The sequence below is a fragment of the Pinus tabuliformis genome, chromosome J (assembly GCF_031772625.1).
Source record: "Pinus tabuliformis cultivar Carrire ecotype Pingquan chromosome J, CPIR1, whole genome shotgun sequence".
Lineage (NCBI taxonomy): Eukaryota > Viridiplantae > Streptophyta > Pinopsida > Pinales > Pinaceae > Pinus > Pinus tabuliformis.
In genome coordinates, this window is record NC_142295.1 from 606,170,250 (window position 1) to 606,186,898 (window position 16,649).

The window sequence follows — 16,649 nt, forward strand, 5'->3', positions numbered from 1 at the left end:
GGGGGCCTTATAGGTTGAATGGGAATGTAACCACGTTTCGTATATTCTGCATGCAAATATTTTATGGTCGACTCTCCATTGGAAAGGATGTTAGGCAAGAGGTAGAGCCATAACACGTGGCTTGCATGCTCGCTTTCATCTCACCAACTTTATTGTAACAGCCCAAGATGCAAATGAAGTGGCTCGAGTAATTCTGGCATGAAGAAATCACCGAGCAATATTTTCCAGTACCCAGCTAGTAGTTACCCGCCATCTCAAAAAGTACCAGCGGTATACCAAACACTCCGACATTTCAGGTGAAAAATCAAAGCGAGTAGTTCCACCAGATGCAGCAAGTTCCAGAAGCAGGAGCAAGACCACCACAGAGGTTACAGACGCTGGGACAGAAGCAAAGGTAGCTCGTAAAGTAAGACTTCCATGGATGACACAGCGCTGCTCTAATTAATCTGCAAGTTCCCCATACTGTATTTGATTTCTGACATTTCCACTAGATATTGATAGTTTTAGTTGTCATCCCTAGTCTCAAGTTCAGTCTGGGCACAAAGTGCAAATACTAAATTGAAATCTGTATTCTAATTCCTTCTCATGTCCGCTTTTAAAAAGATCTGTTTCATCTTCAAATCCACCGTCATTGAATCACAGCTCAAGGCTTCTACAAAAGATTAGGCGGTATACAAAATTCACAGGAATACAAGCGGTTTTGTGCTTTTGTGCTTTTGTAGCTTAAATGGGCGGTATACAAAAGTCAGAGCAATCCAATCAGTTTTGTGCTTTTCTGCTTTTATAGCTGAATTGGTGCGCGTTTTGTGCTTTTCTGCTTTTATAGCTGAATTGGGCAGCGCACCAGTATACAATATGCAGAGCAATCTAAGCAGATTTGTGCTTTTGTAGTTTCAATGGGTGGTGCACAAAATTCAGAGTAATCAAGGCAGTAAATTGAAATGTGTATTCTGCAGCTTATGAAGAAATGTGTATTTGATGTCTCTTTTTTTTACCCATTGGCAACAGGCGGTCTGTCGCATGTAAAATTTGTAAATTTTCTTATCCAGATCCTACCTACTCTCGACTAGTGGCTCTATTGTTGCTCAGGCAACCTCTCGCTCAGGCAACGTAGCAACGTAGTGGATGTAGAGAAAGAATGAAACTCTCTCTCTCCAGCATACGATGGTGCAGGGTGCGGGCAGAAGAAAGAGTGGGCACAAGAAAGAGACAGGAAGCTTCGTGGGTGGGCCGGGCAGCATCTCTCTGGTCCCAGGCCTATCTGCCTATGGTGAAATGGTGGCAGTGAAGCGACTCTCTTCTGAATCTAGACAAGGGAAACGCGAGTTCATAAATGAAGTTGCTGTAATATCTGAACTGCGAAATAGGAACCTTGTAAAGTTGCATGGATGTTGTCTAGAAGCAGATGATCCGCTCTTGGTCTTTGAGTACTTGGAGAACAAGAGTCTCGATCAAGCTTTATTAGGTAAGTGCATCAGTTACTCTGAATTGAAAATTTTCATTTTCTGCTCATTCACCACATAGCAACAAATACGCTGGCGTCTTGTATGTTGCAGGTAGTAAGGAACCTCATGTACAACTGGATTGGCCTACCCGATACAATATCTATATTGGCACTGCACGTGGACTCACTTACCTTCACGAGGAGGCAAGTACTCGGATAATTCATCGAGATATCAAAGCCAGTAACATTCTGATGGATGACTCTCTGAACCCTAAGATCGCAGATTTTGGGTTGGCTAGGCTATTCGATGACAAGAAAACTCACATCAACACCAGAGTTGCCGGAACAATGTAAGATTGAATTGGAAGCTTTGATTTTGGTTTGCTGACCACTATGAGAAAAAAGGAAAAGGACAGACGCTGGAAATTTTGTTGGAAGATAGGTATTACTTGCAAAAAGAAACCTGCAAAAAAGAGCCTGCAACAAAGATAGGAAGAGAATGCCTCTGCGAAAAGAAGCCTGCAAAAAAGAGGCTGCAACAAAGATAGGATTTTCTAATTAGAATCTGGAATCTACCAGAGCTTTTGTGACATTTATTAGCTATTGCAATCTGCCATCAACTTGCATGCATGGCAAAAGCGCTTCTGTTATTGAAGCCATTAACTTCCATGCATCAGCTTGCCATCAACTCGCAGGCATGGCAGAAGCGATTCTTGTTAATCAACTCCCATGCAGGTCGGAAGCTGTCCTCTTATCAAGATGCCATCACCGCCCGTATGCTCGACAGCTGATAACAACATGCACCACCCATGGCATGGCATGCACCAGCTGCCAACTTCAACCATTGGCACCTCAACAACAACATGCATGCACCACCTGTAACTGGGAACTTGCTTTAGCTTATATCCATTATAGCATTTAATATCTGTTAAACTGTGAAACTAATGCTAGCATTAGTTTACACAGTGAAACATGTTTCTGAAATAGAGGGACTAATAAGATCATATAATATGCTTTTGGCCTCTCCACCTCGGGAAGAGGCCAAATAATATGGTGAAACGATATGCGACTAAAAATTTTGGTTATAAGTGATCGCAAGGACTAATAAACAGGTTAAATTAATTACTTAGCATCGCTAACTGATTCCTATAGTCCCTGGCCATTGCCAGATGACGCAGGGACTAATAAGGTAAAATTATGAATAATAATTTTATGATCACGCTTATAAAGGACATGATAGTGGTTTTTTTTATGAACTTAATGGCTTATTCTTCAAGTAAAAGAAATGAACATTGTATTTTTGAAAAAAAATAATAATTTAAAAAATAGCCTTGGAAAATTGCATTTAATCTTTTCAAACTTATGTTATTTTAAAAAAATAAGACTATTGATTTATATAATAAATTTCATTGTGAAATTTAGAGTAGGAACGAAATCCTCTTATTATTATTATTAATTATAAATAAAATAATTGCTAAATAATTATTAATAATAATAATTAATATCAATCTCTTGGTTTAAATTAATAAATATTATTATACAATAACATTATTAAATATTAATAAACAATAATATTATTAAAAATAATAATAATAATAATTAATAATATCATAAATATATTTATTTATTTACAGTAAAGAGTAGTAGGATTATATTAATCCATGCCTGTTCGTGGCCAAAAACTGGGAGAATTACAGATTGAGTACATTGCCAACCTTGGGCATCAGAGTTTGCATACAGTTCATCCAGACCCAATTCCCTTCCAAAATTACAAAAAACCCCATAGTTTTTTCTTGACTACTACTATATACCCTACATAACTGATTTAAAAGAAAAATACATTTATATTTCATCATCAAAACACAGACACAAGAAGTTGGCTAGTCCTCCATGACAAGTGGAAGATTGAGGTATATTCCTGTTGTTTCATCTACAGACTCAAAGTTCTTTCGTTCCAGTTTGTTCTGAAGGTCATCATTTTGAAATCTCAAAGCATCAATTTCATCTTCTAACTGGCAGATCTTTAGATTATTTTCAATTTGCATCTCCTGCATCTCATACAACTCCTCCTACTGTTGCTAAAGACACCTCTGATTAATCGAAAATCCCTCCCTAAGCTCGAAGTGTTCCTTATCACAAATCACACAGTTTGGTGGTATGAATTTTGCCTGACGAGGGCTCATCATCTGCCTCTTATCTACCCATCTTGCCATCCTGTCACAAATTCGATCATAGTTGGTTGGAGTGAATTCTACTTGAGGAGGGCTCATCACCCTCCTCTTGTCTACAAGTCCTGCCATCCGGCTTGAGTGAGGATGAAATCATCCCCAAAATCCAGAAACTGAAAGTTCATCATGTAAAGGACTCATTGCGTCAATTGAATCATAGGTTGGATACATTACAAAAAGGATCCCAACAATGGTCAAACAGAAGCTGAACTTCTCCCACTCCCCCTCAATTTCCTCACCATCATCAGCTAAGTCGAAATTGACCCACTCTCTAATTGAGAACTCACACTCCATAGGATGTCTTCCCTCAGTCTCCACAACCAGAAAATTCCCCTGAATTCCCTAGCTACACAGGCCCTGCCAAGGGGTCCTTACACCAAAACTAAACAAGACAGAGACAAACCTTCTCTTTTTGCAAAATATTAAACCGTTATGCATCCATTTATATATTTTTTCGAGCCTTAGCCATATGAGGAAGTGTGGGACAGTGGGCTTACCTCCTAGATCCCAATGATCCACCATGATGATCCTACTTGTTGAAATGACTTCCACCTTGTCCAATTTTACCTTCCCTTGTGTGAACCGTCTGATCCAGGCCCGCGGGAGTAAATGTAGGTCTCATTCAGAGAGATTTCGCATGTTTTTTCATTGAATGCTCCTATTATGGATCCATCTCTGAGGAGAAAAATACAGAGTTCCCACACTTAAGCATAAGCCAACGCCAAGTTTCTTAATATGCTGAGAGTTGAGGGCATGGGGAAAATGGAGGAGGGTGTCACGCGGAGGAAAGAAACCATGAAGTGGGGAGTAGGGGAGGTAAGTGAGAGGACAGATGTGACTGAGATGGGGAGGATGGGAAGAAGGGTGAAGAGTGGGGAGAAGCGATGGAGGCCAAGGTGGCCGGGAGAGGAGGTGGCCGAGAGAGTAGGGTTAGGGTGAGGGTGATGTGGTGGGGGAGGAGGGGGTGAGGGTGATGTGGCGGGGAAGGAGGGGGTGAGGGGCCTTGAAGCAGAGGACGAGACTAATATGGAGAGGGGAAATAGGGATATGAAACCCCAAAAGAACCAATATTTTTGACTTATGATTCTGATTTTTATATGTCAAAATTAACTTCTAGGTTTAAGATATTTAGCAAAGAATTTAGGAGATATGAAAGTGACCCTCTATTTTGTTTACCTTGTTGTTTTCTTCTTTCAATTAGCACACTTTGTTGGCTATTATGTTCCTATACTATTTGTGTAACCCCTTATTCTTATTAGTGCAACCCCCTTATTGCATTATTGTGCCCATATAGTCCCCATGTTGTTATTATTGTGCCCCATAGAAGCCCACTATTGTTATTTTTTTGCCCCAACAATATTATTGTTATGTATGCTCTGATTGTATTGGGACCACTTAGACTCCTATATATAGAAAGGAGGCCTTGTCATTTCTATCATCAAAGAATTTTTCATTTGTGTAATGTAAAGGAGGTTTCCCCCTCGAAGAGGCTGATTTTGAAGTCGTTGATATATCTTTTCTTCTATTTTGTGAGCTGGTTACATAACATTTGGTATCAGAGCTTTAGATTCTAGGGTTTCACTACTCCAAACAAGTCATCGTGGAATTTTTTCTATAACTTTTTTCTATGAAGTTTTAGAAGCTGAAATTAACACCCATTTGAGTTGAAATCTCAATGAACCTCAGGTCTGAATTTCGAAGTTTTTCTCACTATATTTTCAAAGATAGGATCCAAGGAAGTTAGGGATTTTGCAGGCTCCCAAATTATATCTCAAACATGTGACCTGGGGAAAATCTTCATAACTTTTTCTCTAAGCATCAGATTTAAATTTTATAAAACGTTACAGGAAGAGGATAGACTGTAGTTTTTTGTGTATCAGTTTCAGGTCCTAAGGTCGAAACAGTGAAATGTGGCACTTCGTACAAGTTCTCTCTACTGAACGAGTCTATAATCGGGTCATCATGGGTGATTTAACATAACTCTTCCTTGGAGAATCCAATATTGATCAGACTTGTGGGGTTGGAAAGAGGACTCAGAGGGATATTGCAAGATGCAATTTTAGACCTCAGAGATCCGAAATTACAAATATACAACAGATTCAATATCGAGCTCCTACAAAGTGAAAAAAGGTGTGTAGCTTTTTTAAAATTTTTCATAAGTTTGTTTTGAAAATTTTGTTTGAAGGAATTCAAGAGGCATAGTGAAGCATAATTATCATTAATGGATGCCCCAAATAAAGAAAATGGAAACACCTAGTAAGCAACCTGGACATTCTAGCATGACTCATGAAGAAGAGAAAGAAATGCAACATGATACATCAAAATTACGAGACCAAGTGCAACAAAATTCACTCTCACAAATTGTAACAGAAGCTAAGATGGATGGCTTAAAGAAAGGCGTGGAAGCTAAGATGGATGGCATGGAAGCTAAGATGGATGGTTTAAAGAAAGGTGTGGAAGCTAAGATGGATGGTTTAAAGAAAGTCGTGGAAGCTAATATGAATGACGAGAAGCTAAGATGGATGGTATAGAAGAAAACTTAAAGGCAACATGGAAGATTTGAAGATAGATTTGACAAAGTTGCTACAAGAAATGCTTACTAATGGTGAATGGAGAGTGAAGGAAACTCATGATGAGAACAAAAGAAATGTTAATAATGATTTAATATACTCTAATGTTGGATTTAAGACCAACCATGTTCCAAAGATCAATATGAGGAAGTTTGACGGCAAGGATCTCGTAACATGGATACTACAGATGGAGCAATATTTTGATCTACATGATGTGCAACCGCTACAAAAGGTATGCATTGCATATTTATTTAGAACCAAATCAGTTTGTATGGTATAGATGGATTTGTTCTTGTAAACCACTTGTCACCTAGTTAATTTTCACGGAGGAAATTATAAAACATTGTGAGGATACAAAGAGCAACACCTTCTTTAGCCAATTGATAAATCTCAAACAAAAGGGTTCAATGGCAGAGCACATTGAGGACTTCCAAAAATTGAATATAGGGGTAAATGATATTCCATAAACTCATAGGATTGAAGTCTTCATAGGGACTTTAAATGATAATATCCAACATGAGGTTCTCCTTTGGGAACCTGATTCATTGGAGAAGGAATACAGGTTGGCAAGAAAAACTGAAAGAAAAATTGTAGCGACAAGGAATCCTACCACTCATAATTAAAAAGATGGAAGTGTTGTTGTTCATAGCCTTTCACCACCTACAAGGTTGACACCACAACAATTGGAAGAAAAAAGAGAAAAAGGGCTTTGTTACAATTGTGATGGAAAATACACTAAAGGTCATAAGTGTGTTGAGAAGAAATTAATTTACATAGATGGGGAAGAGGAGTAAGAAAAGGAACACGAAATGTTAAAAGAAGAGGATATACACTAGGAACCAATACCAGAGAAAGAATAAATGAATCTGACCATATCTTGTAATGGATTGACAGGAATTACCACTCCTCAAACTCGCAAGATAGAAGGGCATATCAAGAAGAAAAAGTTAATAGTGTTGATTGATTTGGGTAGTACCCATAATTTTATTCATTGTAATATAGCCAAGGAATTGAATTTCTTTCTATATCCAGCACCAAAGTGTCAATTAATGGTTGCAAATGGAGGGACCATAAATTTCTCTAGAAAGTGCCATAATATCAAGTTATCCATGGGAGAATATGTAATGAATAGTTCAATTATTTCCATTCCAATGGGTGGTTTTGATGTTGTACTTGGAGTCCTATGGCTACAATATTTGGGTACGATAACTTTTAATTTTTAAGAACTTTTATTGAATATTTTTTTGCGAAGGAAAGGAAGTTGAATTAAGGGGTATCGCAGGGAAACTGGGAAAGATAATCAGATCTAACAACATGACAAATATTCTAAAGAAATAACCATGGGGTGTAATTGCACAATTATATTCACTAGAGGTTCCCACATCAAAATCATCTATTTCTCTAGATCTCCAAAAAGTTTTGGACAATCATTCCAACATATTTGAGACTCCCAAAGGCCTTTCACCTATTCGTTATCATGATCATGTTATTCATTTGATTCCAAGAAGTGTTCCCGCAAACATCAAGCCTTACAAATATCCATATGCCCAAACGCATGAAATTTAACGTATGGCTGCATAAATGCTAGAGGTTGGTATGATTCAACCTAGTCAAAGTTCTTTCTCTTCTCTAGTGGTATTGGTACACAAGAAGGATGGATCATGGCACATATGCCCATATTATAGGGAGCTAAAAAAGCTTACTATTAAAGATAAATTTCTCATTCATGTCATTAATGAATTATTGGATGAATTACATGGAGAAATTTACTTCAACAAGTTGGATCTTCATTTAATATATCATCAAATCAGAATGAAGACTAAAGACATTCTAAAAACAACATCTATAACTCATGAGGGTCATTATGAATTTTTAGTCATGCCTTTTGGCCTTACCAATGCACCTTCTACATTTCAAGGTTTGATGAATTCCATTTTCAAACCCTTAGAAAATTTGTGTTAGTATTTTTTGATGATATACTAATCTACAACAATTCTTAGAAGGATCATGTTCAACATGTTAACAAGGTGCTAAAACTATTGGAGGAGGTTTCAATGGATTTTATCACAGTTTTACCTAAGTCTGAAGGAAAGTGTGTCATCATGGTGGTAGTTGATAGACTTACTAAGTATGCACACTTTTGTGCATTATTTCATCCATTTAAAGCCAAAACAATTGCTACTACATTTATGGAAACAATTCAAAAGCTACATGGAAACCCAAATATTATTGTAAGCGACAGAGATCCCATTTTCACTCGAAATTTTTGGATAGAATTATTTTCTTGTCTGGGTACTCAGTTAGTTCATGGCTCATCTTCTCATCCTCAATCTGATGGGAAAACTGAGATAGTGAAAAAATGTTTGGAAGGATATATTCATTTTCTTTGTATATGATAAACAGACACAATGGGTCAAGTGGTTGCCTCTGGATGAATGGTGGTATAACACTTCCTTCCATATTGCAGCAAAAATAACCCCATTTATGGCACTTAATGGATATCATCCACCATCCATCACATCATCTCTAAAAGAAAATTCTAAGGTTCAAGCAGTGGAAGATCACATCGAGCATCAACAACAAGTTCTCAAACTCTTAAAGGATGACCTCACTTTGGCGCAAAATAGAAGGAAACAACAGGAATATCAACATCGCAGCAAAAGAAGTTTTGATGTAGGTGACTAGTTATTTCTACGACTACAACCATACAAACAAATGTCCCTCAAACAAGCTAAGAAGGATAGTAAATATCACCAAAGTATTATGGTACGTACAAGGTGTTACAAAAGATTGGTACTATGGCATACAAATTGGAGCATCCTGCGTCTTCCCGAGTGCACTATTGGGTCTTGAAAATGTCATTCATTTCCATTACACTTTCACTATTATGTCCACTATATCACCTCCATTTCACCTCCATTTCACTACTATGTCACCACATTCATCCCACTTTCATTATCATTGGGCCACATTTATGTTTTTCCAATCTTTATTAATTCTAAGGCTTTTAAGTGAATTTGTGGTTAAAAATTAGAAAATAATGTGCATATGCTTATACCTAACAAATGGGTTGAGATTGTTGACATATGTAGGTTGAAAAGAGGCTTCTAGAAGACCCTTATGTGGCACTCTAAGGCCAAATTCGAATTTGAGTGGAAAGAATCATGGATCATGAAGATATGTGTCACAATTCCTAATTATATTGTAACTCTAAGAAGACATGTGTCTTATCAGTTCCTATTTTGATTAGGACTGTAGAGGTAGAGGGAGAGATTCATGGACTCTCATTAATGAGATGGCTTCTCATCTTTTTGTATAAATAGGAGATCTATCTCCTTCATTTGTTAGTATTTTAGCTTGTGAGTTCTTTAGCTTGGAGTTTGTAGTTCTTCCTTGATGGCTTTTGAAAGCTTTGGAGAACTTTGTTGTACTTTGTAATTTTGAAGAATTTGAATAAAGCTTTGATGTTCTCAACATGGAAGGTGATGTGAAGTAGATTTCATGGAGCATATTAGAATGTAAGGTAGAGTAGATTTCATTCTGTAAATTTTGCTTTGATTTCATTATGTCATTTGATTGCTTTCAAGTTTGGTAGATTAGATTTTTCATTCATGCAATTTTAATTCATGCAAGTGTGTTCAACCGGTTGATTGTAGATTAGTAATGCACATAGCTTTTTAATGACTAATGACATGATGGAATTATCTTGTCCTTCTGCTGATTTATTTTCTTAGTTCTAATTCCAGCACTGTTTATTTCTTTCAGTTATGTTTTGTTCATTTACTTTTCTGCAAGATAGATATTAGACTACTCATGTCATTTTCACTTACCTTCTATAGCCAGAACGGGACTACTGGTGAGGGATTGAAGTATGAATGCGTAGTTTGATATTAGTTTATTTTTCTGTAAGTTAGTTATTGAATTTCTCACGTCATTTTCAGTTACCTCCTATAACCAGAGCGGGATTACTGGTGAGGGATTGAAGTATGAATGTGTAGTTTGCTATTAGTTTATTTTTCTGCAAGTTAGTGATTAGATTACTCATGTCATTTTCAGTTACCTCCTATAGCCAGAGCGAGTCAAATGGTGAGGGATTGAAGTATGAATGCGTAGTTTGATCTTAGTTTCATTTTATGCAATTTAGATATCAGATTACTCAATTTCTTTATGATTACCTCCTATAGCCAGAGCGAGACGAATGGTGAGGGGTCAGAATATGAGTTGATGTAATATGATTTAGTTTACTTTGCTTACAGTTTTTGAATTGCTTTAAGTTCAGTTTTCTTTTTATACAGCAGCAAGGATACTGGGTTTCATAGTCACTAGCTCATTGTTTGGTTGTTGCATTCTATTTTGATTGAAGTAGCTACATATTTACACTTTTGTTTAAGTACTAATTCCATCAATAACATGTTTTAAGATCTTTTGAAGTGCTAAGTTTTGGAAGTTACCATTAGGGACATAGACTTTGTCTTGAAATCTACATCCATATTTGTCCTTTAAAAGTATTCTTAAGACCTTAGAATAGGATTTCCATTTGCATTAGACACTTTAGGAAACCAACAAAAACAAAACCCCAAAGCAAAATAAAATCTATAAAACAACGAAGTAAGAAAAAGGTTAACTAAGCACATATGGTGCACCACACTTCATCAGTTTACGATACCCAAATTGATAATTTATGTAGAGCAATTTAAGATGTTAAATTGACTAGACATTTTGGCGCCGTTGCCGAGGAAGTGTAATTAGGAGACCTTATTTCTTACATCTGAAAGAATTTTTAATAATTCTTGAGTATGCTCTCCTCCTGCACTTCGTGTGATCTGGAGGATCAGAAAAAGGATTGTTAAGTAAAAAAAAAATTAATAACTCTTAAGTATGCTCTCCTCCTGCACTTTGTGTGATCTGGAGGATCAGAAAAAGAATTGTTATGTTAAAAAAAAAAAGAAAAAAAAAAAGAAGAAGACAATAAACTTCATCATTTCAATTGATTCAATAAAAACAAAAACAAAAAAAAACATTAAAAAGAATATAATAAATTTTATTATTTTGTTTGGTAAAATATATATGTGTATCTTTAATTTTTGAAAACATAACATATGTAATTTTATTAACAAAATAAATAAATTAAAAAAAATTACGTTTCATACAATAAAACAATCTCTGCATTTCTTGAAATTAAGCATCAAAATCTCCAGACCTTGATCTCTCAGTGCGCTCTCGTTTTCTGCTCATGCTAGCTGTAATTCGTCAAATCTGCCCAGGCTCAAGCAACAAACATGAAGTTTGAATGCATTCATTTAGTGAGCTTAACATATTTGTAAGAATCCTTGTTTCCAGTTTCTTATATAATGCTTCAGCAAGGGATGAAATAATATTGTCTGAGAGTTGCTTACATCCCTGCGCTTGTCCTTCAGCCATGGCCAGTTTTCTAGCTCGGAGTAGCTTTGATGTGCCTGAAACCACAACCATCTGAACTTCTTCATGAAAATAGAACTTCAATAATGGAACAAGCTCATCGAAATTCACTGATTCATATGCTGTGAGTACGTCTCAAAACAATTTTTCTCTCCGAAATCAATTTCACAGCCGAAAAGCAGCAACTCAGGAAAAACGTAAAACACAGAAAAACGTCTAACTTCAAACGCACGATTTTCCCAAACGGAGGTGAATTTGAAGAAAATAAAACATGGGTTTTTTCTCCAGCTAGGTCAATTAGATAACCCAGAAACCGTTTGAAGAAATTTGTGGCGATCTGGGAGAAATCCTCGGTTCTTTGGAGCCCATTTTTGCCTGCCGCGTGTAAAAAATGGATTTTCAATTAGATGAACAGATTGTGATTGAATTCGGCGTGCCTGAGAAAGGGGAATTCTAATTTGGTTCTATGCTGGCACCTACTCTACCTCTACCACGTCTTCCACCCTTTGCCACCACGTCTTCTGCCCTTAATGCCACCCGTTTGCAATTCATTAACGCCTGTTAACAACAGTTCCAATTTAAGACGGCTCTCCATTACGTGATCTGGTTGGGTACGACTCTTCACAGCATCACTCTGTTTTCAATTGATGATTACGGTAATGGGCAGCGTGGAGACCCTCTTATAGACCCGACGGACTCACCCAGATATACTTAGAACCGCCTTATTTCCCAAGCCTCGACAGCGCCAAGGCATTTCTGGGGGGACTACCGCAGGGCTAATTACACTGGTTTCTTGTCTCTAACTTCTACTTTGTCTACATGTGCAATTGCTTACATCCTCCACATTTTTTTTTCTTTTCCACGCACACAGCCACTCCATTTCACAGTATTTTCTACACTCCGTTAACTCTCACTCTTTTTTTTTCATATTTTACACATACAGCCACTCTGTTTTTCGTATACCCTCCATGTTTCATTGCCATATCCATCATCTTCTTTTCACAGTACTCTGATATTCCATTTTCATCTCTGTAATTGTTTTGCTTCATATATACCACTGCCATTTGCATAGTTTTCTCCACACAGACAGTGCAGAAAATAAATAAATAAAAAATAAAAAATAAAAAATGAGCAGCAAAAGAGTAGGGACTCTGGTATTCCATTTCCATCACTAAAACTGTTTTGCTCCATATGCCACTACCATTCGCAGAATTCCTACATATAGACAATGAAATTTTTTTTTCAAAACTGACGGTTGACTGTTTCAGCCACTTTCCGCAGCTGATTCAACTTTCCGCAGCTGGTTCAACTTTCCGCCGCTGTTTTGTTAAACTCTAGGTTGCAGGTGTCATCAAGAAAAACAAGCCACATGGGTAGCTGGGGAAATGTCAGTACATGGATGGTGTCCTATTCATTTGATCCAATTTGATGAAAAAGACCCCGGTCAAAAAGAAGTCGAGTGTTATCTCTAAGTCGTCACACTGATTTGCCACACTGAATTGCTGCATGTCAAGAAAAAAATAATAATTTTGAATCAATGAAATGAATAAGTTATTTGCTCACTTTTCTGAAGGTATTGATTAATTTTGGACTGATGATGAAAGATGAATGGCTAACTTTGTATTCAAGATTTTTAGCTACAGAACCATGCACATTCCGCAGCTAAAGTCCAATTCCGCAGCTGAAAAAAACCTCATTGTTCAAATCAGCCTAACTTTCTCATCCAAAATCAGATTTTGATGATTCAAGTACCGTTGGAAAGATCTCAACAAGATCTACACAATGAGAAATCCATCATTAGAGTTTGAAATGGCAAATAATGAAATAAATTGCTGAAAGAAAGCAACATTCAACTTGGGGCACCAATTCCAAAGCAGGTATAAATTCTTTTGATTTTTCCTTTGAGAACTTGTTTCATTAATACAAATTCTTTGTTTTGTGTGTAAATATCATAACTAGAGAGATTGATCACCTCTCTCCTTTGATAATCTTACATTCCATTGCAGAAGAAGTATTAGTTTTTTTGCAGGTTCCAGGAGGAAGGACAAATGACTACAAGAAAATGGTCTCTCTAAGAGACCAATTTGTTTCATAAGAGGATGATCAGCAACAAAGAGGAAATATGCTGACACAAAATCAGATCCAAACACTTGAAAAACTTTCAGATACTATTGTCTCCATCGCATCCATACTTCATAATAAACCATTCACCTCGTTTCACTCCATATTTTCCATTTACATTCACATACACTTTCCATATCTTTTTCTCCATTCATAATCCAAAAATAAAAGCAAGAGGCTCATTCACGTGCTTATTGCCCATTACCATTTCTGCTCTCCACTGCCATCTTCCATTTTCACCTTCCATTTCTTGTCATTTTCATTTTCGCAAATAAGCCCTGCTTCAATGAAAATTATTGAGTCCATAGTCCTTTGTGTCTAAGTTCTTTGTAAAAACACCTTGAGGCTTGCATGCCTTAATGGCAAGTCCTCATGCTGACAAACAATGGGAATACATTAATGTCCCTTGTTCGTCAGATCTTCTAGGTGACTTGACTTCGGCAAATTCATTCGTACCTAGCAAGATGTGTTTGGGCATCTTGACTCTCATTGTCATCAATGGTGAGAGCTCTCGTGTTGACTAGTGGCATCCATTAATGGCCATTAAGCCAACAATTTCCTACTATGTTCGACATCAGAACATCTTTTCACATAGTAGGAATTGTGCCAATGAGTTTTGAAGACATGAAGACTATTATTTTCAGCATTTTGGAGCAGATTCAGCAAGTTTTAGTAGAAGCAATAAAAATTCATCTTATCTTTCTATCCATGACTCCTATTGTTCAGCCACTTGAAGAAGAATATGATCAGAATTTTTCAGCCACCACATATACAACTCATCCATTCCAAAGGGTAAGTGAAGGTACGTCATTTTCTAACTTTTGACCATAGAATTCCATAAAAAGCTAGAATGATAATTGTTGGAAAAACATTTCTCTTCCTCATTTCATAAAATTGTCAATACCATCAATTGGGGGGGGGGGGAATACATTCATATTTTGCCATGTCCATATAATATTTGGGAGCCCACATACTTCCAACATATATTAACTACTACATTGTTATTATAAGCATACAATGGCTTTTCAAAAAGTGCTCAAAGGATAAATTGGATACAAACAAAATCATGGTTGTCACACAAGAACCAACCATCATGCAATCCAATAAAGATATACTTTGCAACAAAAATCAAAATATCATTATGCAAAGTTCAAAGATCAAAATAGAATGCAACAAAAAAAAAAAAAATTGGTTGTAACACAAGAACCAACCATGTTGAAATTCAAGTAAAACACTTTGCAAAAATATGAAGTTATCAAATGATATCATGCAAAGTTAAGCCAAAGCTCAAGGATCCAAAGAGTTAATGTAATATATATTGCATGAGGACATGCAATAGCTTCAGTTGGGAGGTATGTGTTATAGACATTTTTGGGAACTACAACCCCAAGCATCAAATGTCCATAAACCAAGGGCTCCTAAGTCCCTAAAAGTGTTGTTCTAACCCCTAAAGGAACAAGGTCAATAGATTACAGCTTCTCCCAAAATTTCTCCATGAAAAAATACTCAGAATTGGTCAAAACAGGATCATTTCAGCTGCTCCACAGGCCAGGTGCGTTGCATCTCACCCAAATACACTGTGAGGGTGCATTGCATTTCAAAAAGCCCTTCTGTGGGGTGCGATGGGCGAGAAATGACAAATGGCAGTGACATTCCGCGAGGTGGAGAGGCAATGGAAGCTTCCATAAAATTCTCCTGTGACACTTGCCTCTCTGAATTCGACCAAGGATGAGTAAAAGATCATCAATCTCCAAGTGGAAGCAAGAAATATAAGAGAGAAGACACTAATCAAATCACAAGCTGACTCATCCCCCTTACAGATATCTATATATGGATCCCTCATCCCAGAGATCCGGAGGCTGGAATTTTGCATATTGTAAGGAATTGCTGTTGGTTTCTTGAGACAAACATCAGATTGTTGGGTGATCTAAGCTTTGTATGAGGTGAAGAGGGGCTTCCTTGCTGAGAGGTTGATGATGGGTCAGAACAACTGGTTGTAACTCCTCTTGGCTCTTTCTTGTTTATCAATAAAAGCTATTCAAGTTTTCCTCCATACTCTTGTGTCATTTATGTTTGCTGCATTTGTATGGTCAATTTACATCTGATCCTAGATTGTTCATGATTATAGATCCATGTCTTTGTATAGTGCTATGCTACTGTGATCTTACAGGTACTTTGTGAAGTTGGGCATGCAAGGGAACAAGTAGCGAAAGACTATCAAGGAAGAGAGGAATCAAATCAAGGGATTAGCGCAAGACAGAGGTTGGTCCTTCTGTTCCTCTATATCTATAATTCATAAAGGAAAAATGAAAGTAGCTTTACTCTGTTTGTTTCTAAGGCAACTGTCACACCTTAGTAGGATATAGCAGTTCTATATAGACACTTTTCCCTGTAACAAAATGGTGACCATACTGGGGACGAATTAGTTTGTTTGTTTATCTTCCTTGTTGTCTATTTCATAAACTTACAGGTAGCATTCGAACTGCATTTGCCATAGCAAATGCAAAGTAGATAAATGCTACTTCAGTCCATCTACTGGATCTGTTTATGATTTAAACAACTGATTCACAAACTCTCTGATTGCCCTTGTGATAGCTCTTAGATCCTCCTTATATCTACCCCTGATTGTTGCATTACTGATTACCTTTTGCTCGGCCAAAACCCACGAACTGAACTGCAAACTGTGACCCGGAACCCAAACAGAGTCTTGTTTCTGGCCCAGCGTAGGTACTGTTCAGAGAATCTGAACTTCAGCGCACTTCCCGAGTGGAGAAGGTGCGCTGCATTTCAAATTCCCTGTGTTACAGGTGCGCTGATCAAACTAGGCTTTGTGCAGTGTTGGTTTCTGTGATTCATTCTTTCCAGTTT

General features: G+C 37.1%; 1 pseudogene; it reads left to right on the forward strand.

Moving 5' to 3' along the window:
- The first annotated feature begins 1,164 nt into the window (after window positions 1-1,164).
- Window positions 1,165-1,798, forward strand: LOC149228423 (cold-responsive protein kinase 1 pseudogene; annotated as a pseudogene).
- Window positions 1,799-16,649: the final 14,851 nt, after the last annotated feature.